This window comes from Symphalangus syndactylus, chromosome 12 (genome assembly GCF_028878055.3).
Source record: "Symphalangus syndactylus isolate Jambi chromosome 12, NHGRI_mSymSyn1-v2.1_pri, whole genome shotgun sequence".
In the NCBI taxonomy this organism is placed as follows: domain Eukaryota; kingdom Metazoa; phylum Chordata; class Mammalia; order Primates; family Hylobatidae; genus Symphalangus; species Symphalangus syndactylus.
Window position 1 is genome coordinate 58,617,702 of NC_072441.2, and position 22,592 is coordinate 58,640,293.

At 32.3% G+C, this 22,592-nt stretch overlaps 1 long non-coding RNA gene across 1 annotated transcript in view; it reads right to left on the reverse strand.

Annotated features, from left to right (window-relative positions):
- Window positions 1-21,677, reverse strand: part of LOC134733757 (uncharacterized) — a 32,952-nt gene extending 11,275 nt beyond the window's left edge. The window contains exons 1-2 of the long non-coding RNA XR_010117363.1: window positions 21,556-21,677; window positions 8,222-8,376 (exon numbers count right to left, since the gene is read on the reverse strand). This is a non-coding gene — a long non-coding RNA (uncharacterized lncRNA). The remainder of the gene's footprint in view (window positions 1-8,221; window positions 8,377-21,555) is intronic.
- Window positions 21,678-22,592: the final 915 nt, after the last annotated feature.

Here is a 22,592-nt window from a genome sequence, read left to right on the forward strand (position 1 = left end):
CCTATTGGATTTCAAACTTGCTTGGGCGCTGTAGCCTCTTTGTTTTGGCCAATTTCTTCCATTTCAAATGGGTATATTTACCCAATACCTGCTAACTCATTGTATCTAGGAAGTGATGAACTTGCTTTTGATTTTACAGTCTCATAGGTGGAAGAGACTTGCCATGTCTCAGATGACATTTTGGACTTGGACTTTTGAGTTAATGCTGGAATGAGTTACTACTTTGGAGGACTGTTGGGAAGGCACAATTGTGTTTTAAATTATGAGGATATGAAATTTGGGAGGAGCCAGGGATAAAATGGTATGGTTTGGCTGTATCCTCACCCAAATCTCATCTTAAATTGTAGTCCCCTAATCCCATGTGTGGAGGGAGGGGCACAGTAAGAGGTAATTGAATCATGGGGTGGTTACCCTCATGCTTCTGTTCTTCTGATAGTGAGTGAGTTCTCATGAGATCTAATGGTTTTATAAGGGGCTTTTTTCTCTTTGCTCTTCACTTCTCCTTGCTGTTGCTATGTGAAGAAGGATGTGTTCGCTTCTCCTTTTGCCATGATTGTAAGTTTCCTGAGGCTTCTCCATGCCATGCTTGTAAGTTTCCTGAGGCTTCTCCAGCCATGCTAAACTGTGAGTCAATTAAAGCTCTTTTCTTTACAAATTACCCAGTTTTGGGTATGTCTTTATTAGCCGCATAAGAATGGACTAATATAGGGGCCTACCACATAGGCATGTAGTCTCTGCATGACTGACCTCAGCTACTCAGGTTCCAGTCCCTTAGGATGAATACATTCAGACACCACAAATCACAGTGTAAGCATAAACTACCTGATCACACTGGTCCTTCAGGACCAAAGCTTTAGGGATACATAAACTCTCTTATCAAACAAACAAAATATTCTAAGGTCTCAGAGATTATCTTTCTTCCTAAACTGTCAAACCACTCACTCTGTTTTTCTGAGTATGTAGAGTCTGAGCAACCTGCACATGCTGATTTAACCACTTCCTCCAGAAAATTAAGTTTAAATAGAAGGAGTTACTATTTTTTTTAGGCTTTGATGTTCTCAAAGTACAGATTTTAAATAAATAAAACCTCACTCTTCATGGAACTGATATGTGCAAATTTCAGTTTCCATGATTTAGAGAAAATAACACCAGTCCCCAAACAACAAAGTGAAATTTTTAACTACCACAAAATGTAAACTGAAATTGCATAAAGTATAAACTTTGCTGCTGGTTCTGCAGCCCACAAATTACCATGTATACAACAGACTCATGTCCTGATCAATGACTAATCACAGCTTTTCTTGTGATTCAGTTTACACACAGATAACAAATGTGTAGTGTTGTTTCTTTATCTCCTAGTGATAAACTTACATGACATCTTATAAAAATGAAACCATATATTATATATAATACCATTATATATTAATATAGTATTTTAACAGAGTATAGTATATATTAGTTGTATAATATCATTATTGTATTATATATACTACTGCCTATGTAAATGAAAAAGTATCTGAGAAACGTCTCAATCAATTTAGAACGTTTATTTAATATTTTGCTAAGGTTAAGGACATGCCTGTGACACAGCTGCAGGAGGTCCTGATGACATGTGCCCAAGGTAGGGGGATACAGCTTGCTTTTATACATTTTAGGGAGACAAGAGACATTAATCAATATGTGTAAGATGTATATTCTTTTGGTCTAGTAAGGTGGGACAACTCTAAGTGGGGGCTTCCAAGTTAGAAGTAGATGAGAGTCAAAAGGTTGGATTATTTTCAGTCCTTGCTTATCCTTCCACTGAATACACAATTTGAGCTCTTTATCAGCCTTCCACTGAACACACAGTTTAGTCTGGCTCAGTGAATCTGCATTTTTACATAAACAATAGGGCAGAGGAAGTAATCAGATATGCATTTGTCTCACGTGAGCCTCAGAGGGATGACTTTGAGTTCTGTCTGTCCTTTGCCCAAAAGGAATTTCCTTGTGGGCAAATTGTGAAAGAGATATGTAGCTTTTTATATTTTAGCAATCATGTTTAGAAATATAATGGAAAGTATGCCTGTCTGACATAGTTCCCAGCTTGACTTTTCCTTTGGCTTAGTGATTTGGGGGTCCTGAGGTTTATTTTCCTTTCACATATATAATATATTATAATATTATATATATAATCTCTATATAATATATAATAATATTATATATAATCTCTATATAATATATAATAATATTATATATAATCTCTATATAATATATAATAATATATATAATCTCTATATAATATATAATACTTGTGTAACACTATATGGATTTTACAGGTGAAATGGCAGATTGTGGCAGTGTCAACACTGCCATTGCTTGAAAGGCTCTAAATAAGCAGCCAGAGTAATTTAGTGAAGGTGAACTTATCAATGTAAATAAAGAAGCTGATTACGGTAAAAGGCTAGAGATGACATACAGGAAGTAAAAACAACACAAAACTTCACATTCCTGTAACTCTCAGAGATATTTCTTAATGTTGAAAGTGTAAAGAATAAAATATTGGCGGCTGATCCAAATTTAGAAAGGAATATAACAATTCTCCAAGGCATACAAAAAGATGCTTGCTTAGTGGTGTAAGTTATACAACCACAAGGCAATCGATGTTGAAAATATTCTTGATAAGATTTTTTTTACAAAGAAAACAATTTTTTAATTTTAAAAATTACGGTGCACTAAATAAATATTAGTTTTACTATTTTTTATTTCCCTATATATTTTTATCACCCACAGTAAGAGCATTTTAAAATTTTTAACAAATATTTCACAGGTCATGGAACAATCATAATTTTCCCCATTGATTATTAAGGTTTATTTCCACAGTTTCAGCTTCCATAGTAATTTTTATGGTCTCACACTCTCATGCAAAGCAAAGTCTGTTTGTATCTTAAATTATCATGAAATTCTACTCATTTTTGTCTTTCTTCTCCTTTACCTTATTGATTGCTGAAGGACAGGACTTTGATTTGCATATTCTATATAATAAGTATCAGATAACAAAATTTAAATAAAAGTAAAATAATCCAATGAGCATAATTAATTTGACATAGATGAGTAGTTAACACTGAAATAAAATATGGGATAATCGAATAAAAAATATAAATGCCTGTGCCATCCTGGACCTTTAAAATGTATTTATCTAATTAAAGCAAATATGTACCTAAAAGACTCAAACAGTTTAACTATATTCACAGGCCCCAATTCCCTAATTACTTTCCACCTGTGCATGCCATTCTGCAGTTTCTCACTGTATCTCTATAAAATTGCATTTTTTCCTTAAGCTCCATATATCCTAAAAACAGGTAGATTATATCAGTTATCTGTTGCTACATAACAATTTACTCCAAATTGATCAACTTAAAACAAAAGTTTCTAATGACAGAATGCTGAATATGGCTCAGCTGAATACCTCTGGCTAAAGTTTCTTGTTTTTTCAATCACACTTTTGGCCAGGGCTGGAGTTTTATCTGAAGGGCAACCTGGTGAGGGTGGAATGTCAAGTTCATTTATTTGGTTCATGGCAATATTTACGTCCTCAAAGATGTCAGATGAAAAGCCCAGTTTCTACCTGGCTATTGTCTGGAGCCTCTCACTTCTTGCAATTTGAGACTTTTCATAGGGTATCTCACAGTATGACAAATGTCTTCCCAGAAAGTGAGCAAGCCAGAGAGTGAGGAAGAGCACCTCAGATGAAAGTCAACAGTCAATTTTGTAAAATAGTCTTCCAAGTAATGTCTCATTATATATGCAGTGTTTTATTAGCTAGTAGCATTTCAAAGAGTCCAGGTCACACTCAAAAAGAGAACATTTCACAAGGTACAAATACCAGAAATAGAGATATTTCGGAGCCAATTTAGAGACATCTTATCACAAAGGCTTTTCAGATCTCAATTTCAACCTATTAATATTTGGGACAGCATCTGTTTATTTATAGGATTTGTGATCTGAGGAATAAGATCTGATTTTTTTTGGCAAGCTTCTTGCCTATCCATTACCAACAGTCAAAGGGGAAAATATTGGCCTGTGTATCATCTTCCGTTGCACACAGGCCCATGAAGAGTTTATGGGGAGACTTTGAGCTTGCCAGTGTTGGTACAGCCAACTGAAAAATACAATTTGAAAATATAAATTCTATAAATTATCCAAAGAAAAATCAGTTTCTAATATGTAGAGGTTATCAGAGAATATTGTTTTTCAGCTTCTTTTGATTTACTACACACACATGCATACACACAAACACACACATATATGAAGAGATAATCCACAATTTATTTTATGATTAAAGTAAAAGTATTAATGACTTCCCCAAATCAGAGGTTATTCAGTCCAGGCAAGGAAAAAAACATGATAAACTTTCAGGATATCAAAACTATCAAAGATATTTTTCTTTATTCTCTGATCAAAACAATATTAAAGAATCATGAAATGTAATGCATAGTAGATTCAGTATTATGCTTATTCTTTTATATTAAAATATTAAGTATAATTTCAAAATGAATATGGATGAAGAGGTTGTTTAAGTCATTTATCAAACTAGCAAAAGTTACTGAAAAAAATCACACCTCCATTATCTTATGGGATGCTAGGTAGAAAAGGATTAACATAAAAGAGTGAATTAATTATCTCAATTAGGCATTCCTGTAAAGTTATAATGACCTAATAATACCAAATATAAATACCATGATAAAAGTGTTAATGGTATAAACTAGGGAAAGGCTGTTGTTTGGAGCAGGTGATAATATCACGGTCTAGATTTGTTATAATTTAAAATAAAATATATGAATTTAGGATGTCTGGCTGGCTTGAAAATAGGGAGAAGCCTATAAATAATTTTTTTCTCAATGCAATCAACAGTATATATAAAAAAAATCCAAAACCATAATAGTTTCCTTTTGTGAATTGTGTTTCTGCATACATCATCAAAACTTCTTAATCCAAAATTGAAATACATGTTAATATAGGAGGAAAATGATAGTTTTGGTTGCTCCATCTGTTGGTTTTGGGATCCTCCAGGAAAAGAATGCTTTATCTGTGCCCAATGCTTGCTTACGCCCTTTGAATATGTAAATTTTGATTCTGGGTAAAAATTATTATTTGCTTGAAGCTGCTTTTATAATTCAAAACTTTGCATTTGATATTTTTCGATTGAAAGATATCTTTTTGTTTTATAGTAACAAAATTAATCAATATACAGCAAAGGTTTTGACAGAGGCCATTCTCACTAGAAACTTGTAAGCTTTTGTACTTGTAGCAATTTGAGTACTTTATCTATTAAGGAATGTATACATGCATTAATACAACTTGTTTGGATATGGTGGAACCATTTCAGAATTGACCAAAATTCTATTTTTTTCATTCTAACTGTACATTCATCAACTATAGGTGAATAATGGTGCTTTAAAATGTAAACCCTTAATTTTGTTGTTTCATAGATTTTTTATAAAATCATATACATCTTCAAGCTGTTTTAGCATATGATGAAAGATAATAGATGTTGGATGAAATTTTAGGTGCACTCAAAGCTTTGAGCAGAGCTATAACTGATTGACTCACTTAAGAATTAAACTTAAGGCCAGGTGCAGTGGCTCATGCCTGCAATCCCAGCACTTTGGGAGGCCGAGGTGGACCGATGGACTGAGGTCAGGAGTTTGAGACCAGCCTGGCCGACATGGTGAAACCCCCTCTCTCCTAAAAATACAAAAATAGCTGGGCCTGGTGGCAGGTGCCTGTAATCCCAGCTACTAAGGAGCCTGAGGTGGGAGAATTGCTTGAACTTGGGAGGTGGAAGTTGCAGTGAGTGGAGATAGTGCCATTGTACTCCAGCCTGGGAGGAAAACAGCCTCAAAAAAAAAAAATTTAAACTTGGGGCTTTAATGGTGCCCCACCCTGCTGCAATAGACTATTTAATATATTTTTCACCAAATAAATGTATTCTTTAATATTTTGTTCTCACTTACACTTTAAAAAATTACAAAAACTGCTTCCTGTGGCTATTATTTTTGTCATATTTAATATAATTTCAACATTTTAGAATAAATATATAAATATATGTTTATTTTTGATAGCAGAAAGCAATGAACTGTTTTCTACATTTATTTAGGTATATTCTTTAGTATGCTTATATTATAATTTAAAAAAATTATTTTTTAAATATTTAGTTTCAAGCAACAATTATTAGAAAATGTTTTGTACACTCTATTTGGAGATATATTTTCTAAAAATTCTTCATGAATTTAATATGCTGATTATTCTTACAGTATTTTTTATACTTATGGCTGATCTGCAAAATATTAACATAATTTATCTTAGATTATCTTAATATATGATTAAGGACAAAGAAAATTTAACTTGATCAAAAATGTAGGAACTGATTTAAACTTTTTTAAAAATTGACTTTATTGGATCTTTGGAATCTTACTTTTTTCCTCTACTCTGAGTGGTTTAGTTATGCAGACTTTTGCATTGCATAGGTATTTTGTTCCCATATATTTTCTCATTATAACTCTTTTCTTCAGCATGTTCTATCCTTATTTAAAAAGGGGATTTTAGAATGTTAGCAGTTTGAATTTCAATAATGTGGTTGCTAGGAGAGGGGAAGGTATTCTAAGATACAAGGTCTCTCTTTTTTTGAATTTAAACTTTGAGTATAAAGGCTGAATAGGAGACCTACATGTCTTCGTTATTACCTTTTTGGTAGGGTAAAAATCGATATCCTGAATATGACTACATTATGTCACTAAGCAAAATTTGAATTTTATTTCTGCATCTATCAGCAGGAAAATAAAATTTTTATAAAGAAATAACTTTTTAAATGGAGAGAGATTTCTGAACTTATTACCCTTTTAAGTTTTTCATTATCCTCTTACTGAGGTGCTTTGTGGTGCTAACATTTTAAAGTCAAAAGATTTTGCTGAACCCAAATAAAAACATATAAAGATTTCAAGAATCTATTTTGGATTTTTAAATAGTGATATTTAGTTGAAGTGATTGAAATGACCTATTTCTACCTAATCTTTTCATGTAGCCACCATAAACTATGTCTGTGTGTGTGCAAATGTATACATATATATAAAGTTTGTGAAAAGTATTCCATATTCATTTAATATTTATCTTCTTTCTATTACTTGCTTTTATTTAATTCAGGTGAATAATGTGTGTGTATGATATGGTTTGGCTGTGTCCCCACCCAAATCTCATCTTGAATTGTAGCTCCCATAATTCCCACATGTTGTGGAAGGGACCTGGTGGGAAGTAACTGAATCCTGGAGGCGGGTCTTTCCCATTCAGTTATTGTGATAGTGTATAAGTCTCACAAGATCTGATAGTTTTACAAAGGGGGTTCCCCTGCACAAGCTTTCTTGCCTGCTGCTGTATAAGATGTGTCTTGCTTCCGCTTTACCTTCTGCCATGATTGTGAAGCTTCCCTAGCCATGCGGAACTGTGAGTCATTTAAACCTCTTTCCTTTATAAATTACTCAGTCTTGGATATGTCTTTATTAGCAGTGTGAGAACAGACCAATACAGTATATTTGTATGTCCATACACATACATATATATATTACTATTTAAACTTATGTCCATAACTTTATATAAAATTACATTTTATAACCAGGTGCAGTGCCTCACACCTGTAATTCCAGCACTCTGGGAGGCTAAGATGGGCAGGTTACAAGGTCAGGAGTTTGAGACCAGCCTGGCCAACATGGTGAAACCTCATCTTTACTAAAAATACAAAAATTAGCCAGTCGTGGTGGCAGACACCTGTAATCCAAGCTACTCAGGAGGTTGAGGCAGGAGAATTGCTTGAACTCCGGAGATGGAGGTTGCAGTGAACCAAGATTGTGTCACTGCACTCCAGCCTGGGCAACAGAGCAAGACTCCCTCTCAAAATAAAAAGAAAAATTACATTTTATTATGCATTTGGAAAGATAGAATAACTCATAAATAAAAAGACTAAAATTATTAGTATATGCCAAATTACAATCTGTCTTTCTTTTGTCACACACAATATGTACTGAACAATTGAGAAAATTATTTTATTCAGGCTATTGCAATACAGCGAACATTCATTAATGACAAACATCTTAAAAAAATAAAGGAGGCTTAGAGTAGTATAGCTTCAGGTACAAGGGAGTCAACCCCAAAACGCAGGGGAGTCATGGGACAGAGTGACAGTAAGTCTTACCTGAAGAGTGGAGGTGAGTAGTTCTTGTCATATGTAAAAAGTAGGTGGTCCTTCGACACACAAAATGGTGAACAGATATCTCAACTTTTGTTATTTTCCAGAAGCACGATGATCAGCTAAAGTCCAGCATTGCCATATATTTGATAATTATTAACCTGAAAGGAAAAGAAAGTGAAATTACATTAAAAGTTTCATTAATTAAATGAATCTTGGTTATGGCACTTGGAAAAAATAGCAAACTTTTTACCAAAAGTGTTTTATTGGACAAATGTTTCGCTGAAGGTATTACAGTTTAGCTTGAGTATACTTTATTTACTTGACTTTTAACATATATAAATAAAAGAGTATTTGGTTATTGTTGTGTCTATATAACGTCTTCTTTGAAAAAATATTAATTTAAGAGCTAATCAAGCTTACCATTTCAATGAAATGAGCCAAAAGACACAACTTAGGACCAAACTATCTCTTTAAAAATAATTTTTCTTTACAAACAAAAACTGAGTTACTTCTCATGTATTAATCTATGTAAATTTCCAGGCTTTGTATTAATATCTTTTAAAAATACATTAATGCCGGCGAGGCGCGGTGGCTCACGCTTGTAATCCCAGCACTTTGGGAGGCCGAGGCGGGCGGATCATGAGGTCAGGAGATCGAGACCATGGTGAAACCCCGACTCTACTAAAAAATACAAAAAATTAGCCGGGCGTGGTGGCGGGCGCCTGTAGTCCCAGCTACTCGGAGAGGCTGAGGCAGGAGAATGGCGTGAACCTGGGAGGCGGAGCTTGCAGTGAGCCGAGACTGTGCCACTGCACTCCAGCCTGGGCGACAGAGCGAGACTCCATCTCAAAAAAAAAAAAAAAAAAATACATTAATGCCATTTTTATTGAATGTTTTATGAAACATTGAATACATCTAAAATCAACTAGTTTGCACTTAAGGACTTCATTATATTCTTTCAACTATATTGCTTCTAGAAATGTTAGTAACTTATTCTAAAGAAGTATATAAAATGTTTATTCTGTATGTAAAATGTTAATATAAAATACAATGTATTTTGTAGCCTACTCAGTATTAATCAGAGGAGTAAAATGTAACAATATTAGAATGCTAAAAGATTCATACTAATACGATAAGCATGTTTTAAATTCATACAAGAAAGCTGAAGATTAAAAGTATATTTCAGGCAGTAAGATCAACACACTAAGTTAATATAATAAGATATTCAACATTATGAGAATCACTCCCCATTACATCAATGAATATATTAGACACGATGGAGTACAGAAGTTATTGGCTAAGACGTTTAAAAGGATGAAAGCCCAGAAAGTATAGATTTATGATAAATTCTGAAAACAGTAATTTACTGGAAGATGGGAAATGCATTTACTTTTATATTTTTATTTATTTATTTTGAGACAGAGTCTCTCTGTCGCGCAGGCTGGAGTACAGTGACCTGATCTTATCTCACTGTAAACTTCGCCTGTGTTCAAACGATTCTCCTGTCTCAGCCTCCTGAGTAGGTAGGATTACAGGTGTGTGCCACCACGCCGAGTAATTTTGTATTTTTATTAAAGACAAGAGTTTCGCCATGTTGGCCAGGCTGGTCTCAAACACCTGACCTCAAATGATCCACCTGCCTTGGCCTCCCAAAGTGCTGGGATTACAGGCATGACCCACTGAGCCAGGCCAGAAGATGGGAAAAGAACATTTAGTGAATAAGAATTCAACAGACTGCTTAAATATATTAAAGTATAATCGGTGTAAGGCAGTATACAGTGTTTCCAGTATAGGATTCCTAGTTCCAGAACTGTCTGTCTATGACACCTATGATGTTGTGCAAAAGGAATATTAATAACTGCTAAACGTAAGATTAGAATTAATGCACTTACTGGATAAACACACAAAATATCTAAATGTGTATATGTAAGTATTTTTATCAGAAGAGAAATTTTAGAGATACTTGCCTATATGCATAGACTTAAAAATACATAAATACAGTTTATTTGGTACAATAAAATCTGAATAAGAATTTTAAAAGTACAAAAATAAAATTTCAAAAATGTATACACCTGAAAAACACTAGTCTTCTAAACTCTAGGGAACATTATTGCTTCATTTTGAATTTCTTCAAGATTTTATAAATTCTTATCTCACTGGCTGTGGGCGCTGGCTCATCTGCACTAGATTTAATTTCAGAATAATAAAATATGATGCATTTTTTGCTTTTAAGGTTTAGTACATTTTTAAATTAAATGTAGCCGCTGTTTTTTCTTCATTGAAATACTTTTAATTCTTCTCTTTATATAGAGGTTTTTGATTTATTCATTTTTATTCAAATATATTTTTATTTAATGCCTACAATTTATCAAGCTCTATACTTAGACTATGATGATGAACAAGACTAACACAAGTGCTGTGCTAAAGGAAAGCTTCAATATCATATCAAATACATATTTATCATGTAATAAATTTCAATTAAAATAAAGAATTGATTTCAGCATTCTATGTGAAGAATTAACAGAAGAATCTATATAGGTTTGTGTTCTCATGCAAATACCCCTATAAAGGAATAGCAAGAGTTAAATGTCTTTTCAGGTACAGAAAAACTGACCTAGAGCTTGAAGTAACCATGACAAATAAAGGAACCACATGAAAGTCAATATAGCTAAGGTATGGAGAGTTAAGGGAATAGATATGTGAAAAGATCCTAGAAAGTTAGACAGAAAGAAACCCCTGGATGGTATTATTGGCTAGATTTTGGGTCTGTTCAAATATCACTAGGATGGCCTTGAATTGTTTTATACATCAGATGACCATCAGTTTTACACTTACAAAAGGAGATCTTAAAGAATGAAGAACAAATAACAAAGTAGGAAGAGTTAATTTTGAAATATCACTTAAGAGAATATTACAATAATCCAGAGGAGAAACGATGGCCACTTGACAATGAGGAACAAAATGGTGGGTGGGTTTCAGAGGTATGTATGATATAGAATAAATTGGATTTGTAATATAATTGATGACAAGAGAATCAAGAATAATTCCAGATTTGGGGCTGAGGGAAAACCATTATGTAAACCATGGTGTAATTTTCTGATTTAGGGAACACAGAAAATATATAAGTTTGGAGAGGAGATTTGTGTTAAATAAGTAGTGCTGGTGAGACAGTTCAAGGTGGATGTCCATAAGAAGCTCCATATTTAGGCCCTAGAGCAATCCCTACTGGATACACAAATATGAGAGCTCTCACAAAGAGATTGTAACTGAAATAATGACAGTAGATGCACACTAAAATTTTTTAAACGTCCACTATAAATTTCAGAAAAACTTTAATCATTAATGAATGTATACATGAAGAGAAGCTGACAAGAGACTACAAAAGAATGTCCAGAAAAATAGCAGGAAAATGTAAAATGGCATTTTATGGAAATAGAAATAGATAATTCAAGATAATATTTTTAGAGAAAAACAAGGCCAACCCTATAAGGTACTAAAGTCAGGGCAAGGCAAATTAGGATTAAGGTATGTTCATTGCATTCAGGATATGAGGTCTTTAATAAACTTACTCCAGATAAGTTCTGGAAGAATTATTCAGACAGCCCCTTGAAGTGTGTTAAGGAATGGGTGGGTGATGAAGATTTGCAAATAGCTTGTGTAAAAAACTTCATAGAAAAGTTTGCTTATGTTAACCCCATAATAGCAGTGTCTACTTAAATCCTGAGAAGAGTTATCAGATATTTACTAACACTATTTTATTCTTCTTTTATTAAATATATTAAGAACATATATGATGATGAAAGCTCTGACATTTCATAGTCGTTCCTTCTCTGACTTTAAAAACGTATTTTTTGCCTTTGTTCGGTTTTTAGGCTTGCTTAATATTTACCAGTATTGATTTATACTAAATTTGATGAAGTCTTCTAAAAATGACCCTTCACAAATTTTTCACAAAATGATCTTCAAGTCTAGACAAAAAGAAGGATGGAGGAAAAAAATCACCAGAATCAATGTGCAATTCAGAAATTCAGTAGCTTTGGGATGTTGGGAATCTCTAATGATTATTGTAAAAACTGGAGATATGAATAAGCACCCAAGTAAAGCAGCCATTGCACATCTTCTTCCTATTTCCCACTTCTCAACTTTGTCTGTAAAACTCTTCCAGTAATAAACTGGTAATTACATCCAACATGATCTTTTTCTTATTCCTCCCTCTCCTTCGTACTCCTATAAAATCTTTTCTGCAGTAGCAACACTTCTTTGAGGGACAGAAAATGTGTAAGACTGAATATCAAGTAAACTGTCAAGAGAGTGAATATGCCTTATCTAAATTGCTCTATTATAATCTTGAAGTATAAAGCAGATCAAGAATAAAAGTCCAACAAGCAGAATAAACAAATAACTTAAGGCTCCCTTAATCCGGTGGGAATTGATTGATCGCCAATATTAAATTTACAATTCACATTAATATATAAATTAGCTATTTATTTCATTGGTAAACTTGTTTACTAATTTATCTAAATTCACAAGCACAAATGTTTTATCTAAAAATCTAACTTCCGTACAAGGGACTGTAATTGGAAATATAATATATAATATTTTAATTCAAATATCTCATAGTTATAATTACTTTTTATTTTTCCTCACCACAAACAACTGCTACATATATCTGAAAATTTTGCTTTCTTTCTACCTTTCCCTTTGAGATCCTAAGTGTTCTGTTACTAAAATTTACATTTCCCATATTGATAAATATTTGATAGATTTCTAAGTTTTTGCTGTTATAAACATTGTTAATATGAGCAACTTTAAACATTTTTGGTGTGCATATATGAGTATCTCTAATGAAAATACATAAAACTGGAATAAGGAGTTATCGAGTAAACATATCCAACTGTCCAAGATCAAGAATAATTATTTTCCAATGTGGCTAAGAAATTTAAACTCTTAAATATTAGTATTTCACAACTTCCCACTATATTTTACTTGCTAATTTTTGGTACTTTCAAGCTATAAGTTTCATTAACATAGTGGCTATAAAATTATATTTATGTAGTAATTTTTTGCATTTTATCACAATTAAGGTTCAACATTTTCATATTGTTATTTAATAGTAATCTACTCTCTGAATTTAATTTATTTTTTAAACCTGGGTCTTGCTAGATTTCAAAAATAACATTGTTTAATTGTCATAATTCTATCTTTTATCACTTGTTTAGGTTGCAAGTCAGTCCAATGAAATGAATCCAATGTTTACTCTGTATAATTGATTTCTAAGTCTTCATGAATAAGAGACACAAGTTATGTGCTATTTTTATGCTAGTATTATACACTTTTTCTCTTTGTGTGTTTGTATACACATGAGATGATATATTTGGGTACAAAAATTAGGATTATAAAGGGCTTCCAAGGATGCAATTAAGCATTTTGTGTGCTGAGCATCTTTGTTGATGCTAGTGGTTTCATTAGCAGTGTCCTTCCAAGTTAAGAAAACATTTTTTTAAAAGGCAATGATTTGTTTACAAGATACACAGAGCTGGGGGCTTTGTGGAAACAAATGAGGTCAGGAATTTGAGACTGGCCTGACCAACATGGTGAAACCCCATCTCTACTAAAAACACAAAAATTAGCTGGGCGAGGTGGCGGGCCCCTGTAATCCCAGCTACTTGGGAGGCTGAGGGAGGAGAATAGCTTGAACTCGGGAGGCGGAGGTTGCAGTGAGCTGAGATTGTGTCATTGCACTTCAGCCTGGGTGACAGAATGAGACTCCATCTTAAAAAAAAAATCAAATTAATGTAGTTCTGTATGACAAAGTGCAGTCTATACACAGATAAAGATAGGTGCTGTGCTCTCTAGAGAAAACGGAAAATAAAAAAAAGGACAGTATGTAATCCATCAATGAAGAAGCTGGAAAAATAACCACAAATGTCTAAAACACATGGAAAAGAAGAACTAAAAGGCTTATTCCAGACGTGCAATGTTGTACCAGGAAAATAGGAATCGAAAGCCCCAGAAATGTAGAAATACTTAAAAGAACTGTTCATTTTCTGTTGTTCAAGGTTGTTTTCTCAACTAAGGCAGCATTTTATATGCTGGTTTCATAGGCTGTGGATTATCCCTATGACGTGTTTGAAGCACTTTAAACCTTGGCAGATTCATGGATTTTTACTACTTTAATGTGTGTAACTCTGTTTTGTCTTATCACTTATCTTAGTCTTCTGCATTCATATAAGAAGATAAAATTATGCTTATATGAAATTGTAATGTTACCTAATTAAATGCTTCCTTCACGAGATCAGGGCCAATGTCTGCTTGCTTACTAGTCTATGTTCTATGTCTTCCTGGATAATTACCACGTTAGAAAACTTAATAAATATTCACTGAGAAAATAAAAACTAAAGTAATTATTACCCATCATTTATTATCAAATTATATTTATATATAAATGAGAATAAAAATTAAATTGTATTAAAAATAAAATAATCTATAGCCTGTATAGTGTAAACTCCATGTGATTTTCTGGCTGTAGAGTAAATAAAATAGGTAGAATCCCTAAGGAATAAATAATTGTGAAGGCAAATGTGAATGAATATATTTTACCAATGGAAACAATGTCTTTGAAATATCAATTATATCTGGAAATAATTGGTTTAATTTAGTTTTAAATTATCAATTATGTAACACAGGGTGCAAGCATGTCTCTGTGTGTCTGTCGATATTTCTCAGAGAGAAAATAAAGAGAAACATCTATTCTAAATAGATGATCTTTACTTTTGTTCTTCAAATTAAGTCCTTCCAAGAAAAAATAAACATAAAAGTCCCTTAGGGTTAATAGAATGACTCAAAACGTAATCCCAATGATACAGCACCTCCAAAGCTATTATTTACTGAAAACTTTTACTAGATGCTATGGAAATAATCCTTATTAAGTTCATGTGTAGAGATAACATTTAGTGTAATTTAACCAGAAATGGTGTAGAATAACACAGAAGAAAAATAAAAATTGAATTATGATGTGAAAATTTAACTAAGTAAGGTGTATTAATTCTAATAACATGCATTATCCATTGTCAGTGTATGGTAATCAGATTATTTCTTCATTAGAAAGAGCTGATAAAATTGAAGGAAGCTTAGAGTAATTTTGTAAGTTCACTATGTTCTTGAAAACAAGACTTATAGGGGAAAATATTCAACAACTTACTTAAGACTATCAGTTATCCTTCCATAATAACTGTGTCATCAACTCCTGCAGAATGTCATAGAATTTTATTTAGAATGTTTCATTTTATAATTTGTTTTATCCATATATTGCAAGATATTAAAATATTAACAAATATAGATGGTTTAGATGAATACCAGCATACATTTTCAATTTGCAAATTATACTTCATTTAGAGTTTGTAAGGGATTATTTTCTATGGATAAATAATATCATTTATAATAAAGTTTCAAATTGTTTTCCTCAGAAAGGTTGAAGTAACTTTTTGTTAATTAACTGTTATATCAGAAATGATTTAGCTAAAAAGCATGAATAATTTATTAATGTCACAAATAATTATAATTTATATGATTTACAATTATGAATTTCTTATAATTTATTCTACATTTTCAATTTATGTCATTCTTAGGTACTTTCTTAAATAACTATGAATCAAAACATACTGAGAAAGCATTAAACATATTTTTATTACATTCCTAGGCATTAACTATCTTCCTTATGTATTCCTTGACATACTTTACTACTTAAATAAAACATATAACTCTATTTAAATAAAAAATGTAAAATTATGTTTTAAAACATGGATATTGTTTTGAAATTATGTATATATCATTTAGATATAATATTTAACTATATTCATTTCAATAAATTATTTGATTTTGATTTTCTCTATAGTCTTTTGTGGTCACATATTTAATCACAAAATGCCTGTGATTTACATAATCTTATTCATAAAAATTATAGACAGGAACCTAAGCAGAAGAGGTTATTGCCAATTGAACTATGGATGCTTTGTTGTATGACTGTATTTACAAGTTATTTGACCTCCTTTAGATTTGGCCTTATGTTGAATACAGGAAGCCTATCTTAAAATAGCCTTCTTCACATTTGTTTTCTAATCAGCACAAAACCATCAACTTCTACCTGGAGAATTGCTGTGAATTTAGAATTTGCAATAAGTGTTAAGTTCTTCATAGTGAGAGAAGCAATTTGTATTCATTTAGCCTATTTATATAGAAAAATGTTTGGTCTTGATTCAATAATATTATTCAGAATGATTTATAAAACATTTTCAATTTTTAGCTCTTTAGTTTGTCTTGGATGAAATTTGAAAACATACTTTAACTTTGTTCAAAATTATTTTATTCCACTGTCTAGGAAGGTAAAATAATTACAATTTTTGTGTGAATCTTGATGATTACACATGGCTTAAAAATTATTAGCACAATTATTCTTTGAAGGAATGTTACTAACCTTAAATTATTAGACAACATTATACTACGATAATCAGTTTAAAGCTTTTTTCTGGAAAAAAAAAGGGGGGGGGGCATGTTACCAACTCTAATTTTGGAAATTGTGACAATGTTTAAATGTATATTATTTAAACACAAAGTTTTGTAGCTTTCTCAGCCTTCTATGAATGAATGCACACATTTTAACCTCTCATTCTATAACTGTATATATATATATATATACATATTTTGAAAGAGTAAGTACAATTTATTTTTTCCCTATGTTTTTAATAAATTTTTTTGTTGTTGTTTTGTTTTTGTTTTTTGTTTTGAGACAGAGTCTCGCTCTGTTGCCGAGGCTGGAGTGCAGTGGCGCAATCTCGGCTGACCGCAAGCTCCGACTCCTAGGTTCATGCCATTCTGCTGCCTCAGCCTCCCGAGCAGCTGGACCCACAGGCGCCCGCCACCATGCCTGGCTAATTTTTGTATTTTTAGTAGAGACGGGGTTTCACCCTCTTAGCCAGGATAGTCTCTATCTCCTGACCTCGTAATCTGCCCGCCTCGGCCTCCTAAAGTGCTGGGATTAATAAATCTTTATATCACTAATTTAACATTGTTATTAGTTGTCCTAGCATATCTAAAACAATTTTTGTATAAATGTTATCCAGCTCTCATGGATATTTGATTTTTAAACACTTTATTTTATAAAAGCAGTCTTATGGGACAAATGTTCATTTTATATTAGTGTTTCATTGATGATGATTCTATTTGATAAGTTAAGTTCATCTCCCATGTAAAGCAGAATATTCGTATACAATTTTAGTTACTGACATTTTTTTCTATTTTTTTGCTTCTGATTTTATGAAAAACAAGACCAAATTTGAATGATACAAGTAAAATAACCCAAACTAACATCAACACAGGAATACCTACTAAATGTACTTTTAAATATATGCATAAATTGCTAACTAGTTTTTAATTTAAGACTATAAACTTGAATGATGGCAGAGTATGAATATATAGCCTCACAATTGCCAACTTATAAGATGGATCACGAGGTCAGGAGATCGAGACCACGGTGAAACCCCATCTCTACTAAAAATACAAAAAAAAAAAATTAGCCGGGCATGGTGGCGGGCGCCTGTAGTCCCAGCTACTGGGAGAGGCTGAGGCAGGAGAATGGCGTGAACCCGGGAGGCGGAGCTTGCAGTGAGCCGAGATTGCGCCACTGCACTCCAGCCTGGGCGACAGAGCGAGACTCCGTCTCAAAAAAAGAAAAAAAGACACAATATTATATTTATTTAAGTGAACAAAATTTTCCATATTCTTATTTTCTATTATGTGTAATCATCTGGATAAGTACTTAATGCTGAAACTATGTTTTCCCGGTGTAATTAAGACAGGGAAATCCTAGAACAAACTCTAGGAAGGAACTTATGACTAAGTCTTCAAAAACAACTGTAACAAAAACAAAACTTGAAAAGTTTTAATCTAGTTAAACTAAAGAGCTACTGCAAGGCAGGAGAAACTATGAACAGAGTAAACACACCACTTACAAAATGGGAGAAAATATTCACAAACTATACATCTGACAAAGACCTAATAGAATCCACAAGGAATTTAAACAAATCAATCAAGAAACAAACAATACCATTAAAAAGTAGGCAAAGGCCATGAACAGACACTTCTCAAAAGAAGATATATAAGCGACCAAGAAACATGGAAAAATGCTCATTATCACTAATCAGAGAAATGAAAATCAAAACACGAGATACCATTTCACACCACTCAGAATGGCTTTTGTTAAAAAGTCAAAAAGTAACAGATGTTGACTGGATTGCAGAAAAAAGGGGAGGCTTATACACTGTTGGTAGGAACATAAATTAGTTCAGCCACTGTGAAGGGCAGTTTGGAGATTTCTCAAAGAACTGAGGGTTGAACTACCATTCAATCCAGCAATCACACTACTGAATACATATACGCAAAGAAAAATGAATATTCTACCAAAAGATACATGCACCTGTGTGTGTATCACATCAGTATTCATAACAGCAAAGACATGGAATCAACCTATATGACCATCAACTGTGGAACGGATAAAGCAAATGTGGTCCACATACACTATGGAATACTATGCAGCCATAAGAAGACAAAAATCATGTCCTTTACAGCAATGTGGATGCAGCTGGAGGCCATTAGCCCAAGCAAATTAATGCAGAAACAGAAAACCAAGTATTGCATGTTCTCACTTATAAGTGGGAGCTAATCCCTGGACACACATGGACACAAAGAGGGCAACAATGGATGCTGGGGAGTACTTGACGGTGGACGGTGAGAGGAGGAAGAGGATAGAAAAACTACCTATAGGGTACTATGGTTATTATCTGGGTGACAAAATAATCTGTACACCAAACCCCTGCGACACACAATTTATCTATATAACAAACTTGTACATATACCCCTGAAACTAAAATAAAAGTTAAAAAATAAAGAAAAATACAGTGTTTCAGATCCCATCCTGAAACTACTGAAACAGAGACTCTGGAGGCATGGTCCAGCAATTTACATTTGAAGTAATAATTGATGGTATATTTTTTCCATCCTTTAAATCTATGCATGTTGTAGAATTTGAAGTAAATTTTCCAGTAAACAGCATATGGGTAGGCTGTGTATTTTATCCTCTCTGTCAATTGCTTCTTTAAATTGACAAGTTTAACCATGTACAATTAAAAAAACAATGCTATATCAGAGAAACATTTCCCATTTTATTGTTTATCTTCTGCTTGTTTCCTCTGCTTCTTATTCCATTGTTTCTCTTTATTTTGCCTTAGTCTAGGATACTTGAACATGATTTTAGAATTCTATCTTAATTTTTTCATAATGCTTTGAGTGTCTGTATATTTTTCTTAGTGGTTGCTCTGTGTATTACATTATTCATATGTGTCTTAGCACAGTCTAATGGTATCAGCATTTTAATGTTTCAAGTGCAGTGTAGAAGACTGTCTTTCATTCAAATATTTTACTTTCTGACTTTTAATTATGATTTTCTTTTTTATCTGATGGTGTCATTTTCAATCATCAATATGAATTATACAACTCATGAAGATAGTCTATTGCATGAATTATACAATGAATGAATTACCCAACTTGTGAAGGTAGTCTATTCTATGTATCCACATATCTATTCTTTCAGTTGTATTTCCTTTCTGGTGATCCATGAGTTGTTCTTTTATAATTTATTTGCTTTATGAAGAACTTCCTTCTGCCATTTTTCAATGATGTCCTCAAGATCTGCTACCCAAATTCTTTTACTATGTCTTTGATATAGAATGTCTTTGCGTCCCCTTCATTCATGATAAAAATTTCACTGGATATAGATTTCATAGTTAATAGTTATCTTATTTCTGCACTTAAAAATATTCTGCAATGTTTTTCTAGACACCGTCATATCAGTTGAGAAGTACACTGTCATTTGTATTGGTAGGTAATGTATCATTTCTCTCTGGCTATTTTCAAGTTTTGCTTTGTCTTCAGTGTTCAGAAATTTCACTGTGACATGTCTTGTTGGGTTTTGAGGGGTCTTTATTATACGTAGGATTTCTTTGAATTTATCCTATTTACAGTTCACTCAGTTTCCTAACTCTGTATATTTATGTATTTTACCACATTTAGAACATTTCTAGTAATTATTTCATTGAATGATTTTGCAGCTCTATTCTCACTTCCCTATTATTTGATTTTAATGATACAAAAGTTGGATCTTTTTTTTTGTCCCATTTATGTAAATACTGCAAGATATATAGATGGACCGTGACTTATGATGGTTTAATTTAACATATTTTTGACTTTATAACAGTGCAAAATAGATACGCATTCATTTAAAATAATACTTTGAAAACCTACACAACTCTTGTGTTTTTCATTCTCACTACAGTATTTAATAAATTACATGAGATATTTAACAGTTTAGTACAAAATAGACTATTTGTTAGTTGCTTCTGCCCAACTGTAGGCTAATGTAAGTGTTGTGAGCACATTCAAGCCAGGCTAGGCTAAGCTATGATGTTCTGCATGTTGGGTGTATTACAAGCCTTTTTTACTTATAACGTTTTCAATTTATAACAGATTTATTGAGTTGTAACTCCATTGTAAGTCAAGCTGCATCTGAATTTATAATTTTAATGGAGCTTAATAAACGTAAAAATTAACAAAATTGATTGGAAAATATCTGAGTTGTGATTCAAAGTCTATTTTTAAATAAAAGTTGTTAATTTAATAAACTATATATATATATATATCTTAAAATTAACCAATAATACATTACTTGTGGTTTATTAGTAGGGTCATAAATGGCATAATAACATATAAATATAAAATATTTAATATAAAATAATGTTAAAACTAACAGTTTAAAATGTAACATATTTTGAGAACATGTATAATTGGAAATATACTTATTATATTATATTTGAAGTATTTTGTTTAGACACTATATATCAATAGAATACTTCCACTTATGAATCTTTATATCGTTACTCCAATTTTGCCAAATAATTTATAATATTCATAATAAAATATTTTTAAGATAATGATTCTTGGGGAACTCTTAAGGAACTCTAATGATACTGCTGAAACTTTTCATTACAATAAAAAGCTCTCAAAATTATCATAAAATAATCAATGTTCACTTTATACTTGTATAGTATAAACTAAAATAATGGAGTTATTATAAAATTTAGCAAATGCATTCTCATTATTTCTGTTTGTACTATTTACATTCCATACTATACAGAGAATGATACAGTAGGAAATTTAGATCATATATCCCTTTTATTAAAAAGCTTCTAAAGCCATCTCATTTCACTGAGAATATAATACAAATCTACCTCATGTCTTTTTCCTCTTGCTGTCAATCACTCAGCTCCTGAATGTGTCTCAACCCAACCATAAACACTCCTGTCTTAGGATTCTTGTTAGCTGCTCCTAGAAGATTTTTTCACCAGATTCTGAATGCCTATGATGTCACATTCAGTGTAATAATAAAATGGCCCCATATCAAAGATGCCTGCCCTGGATCTCTTGTCTGAAACAGCCCATCTTTTAATCTTATTCTGCTTTCTTTTTCGAAAGATTATAAATGGGTAAAAAAGGATATAAATCCTATGACACAGCACTAAATGTGGGGAACCAGAAAGCCTTGACAATAAAATTTGTAATTAAGATATTTTATGGGCAAAGTCCTCAATTTTATGATTAACATTAACTAGTGTGTGTGTATATATATATATGTACCTAGGGCCTACCTTCATGCAGGCAGTTGACTACCAGAGTGTAACTTGAAAAATGCTAAAACATTTTCCATTTTTACTACGATGTTTGCCAAGTGCATTGCTTTGTTTTAAAGGTATGCTCTTTACTTTTTCTGACTTCATTCAGTTCACATAAAGAGTATATTATCAATATTATCTCTTATTGCCCTTGAGAGATACTGAAAATGGGGAAAGGGGCATTTCTTCATTATTGTGTAGAATTGTGTCTAGAGTGGACTAAATTAATTATATATAGGCTGGAAAAGGATTATGAATATTTTAAAACCTTCTTTATTGTTGTGAGTGACATAGTTAGAACACTGATCTGAATGAAAATCTTTGTTAAACACATTTGTTGAGCCAGTAACTGCCAGAAACAATACAATATGAATAAATATGTACATAAACTTATAAGAGAAAAGTCAATTTTGGAATTTTGGGAATGGATTAAGCAAATATATTTGTATAAAGAGTAGAGATGTTTGAGAGGAGACTGCTAGATTTATAGACTGGAGTAATAGAGGAAGTCAAAAAGGATTGAACATAAAGAGAGAAATATACCAGTACCAGCTTTCAAACGTTCTACATAGAGGTCTAAGTCCCAAATAAAGTAA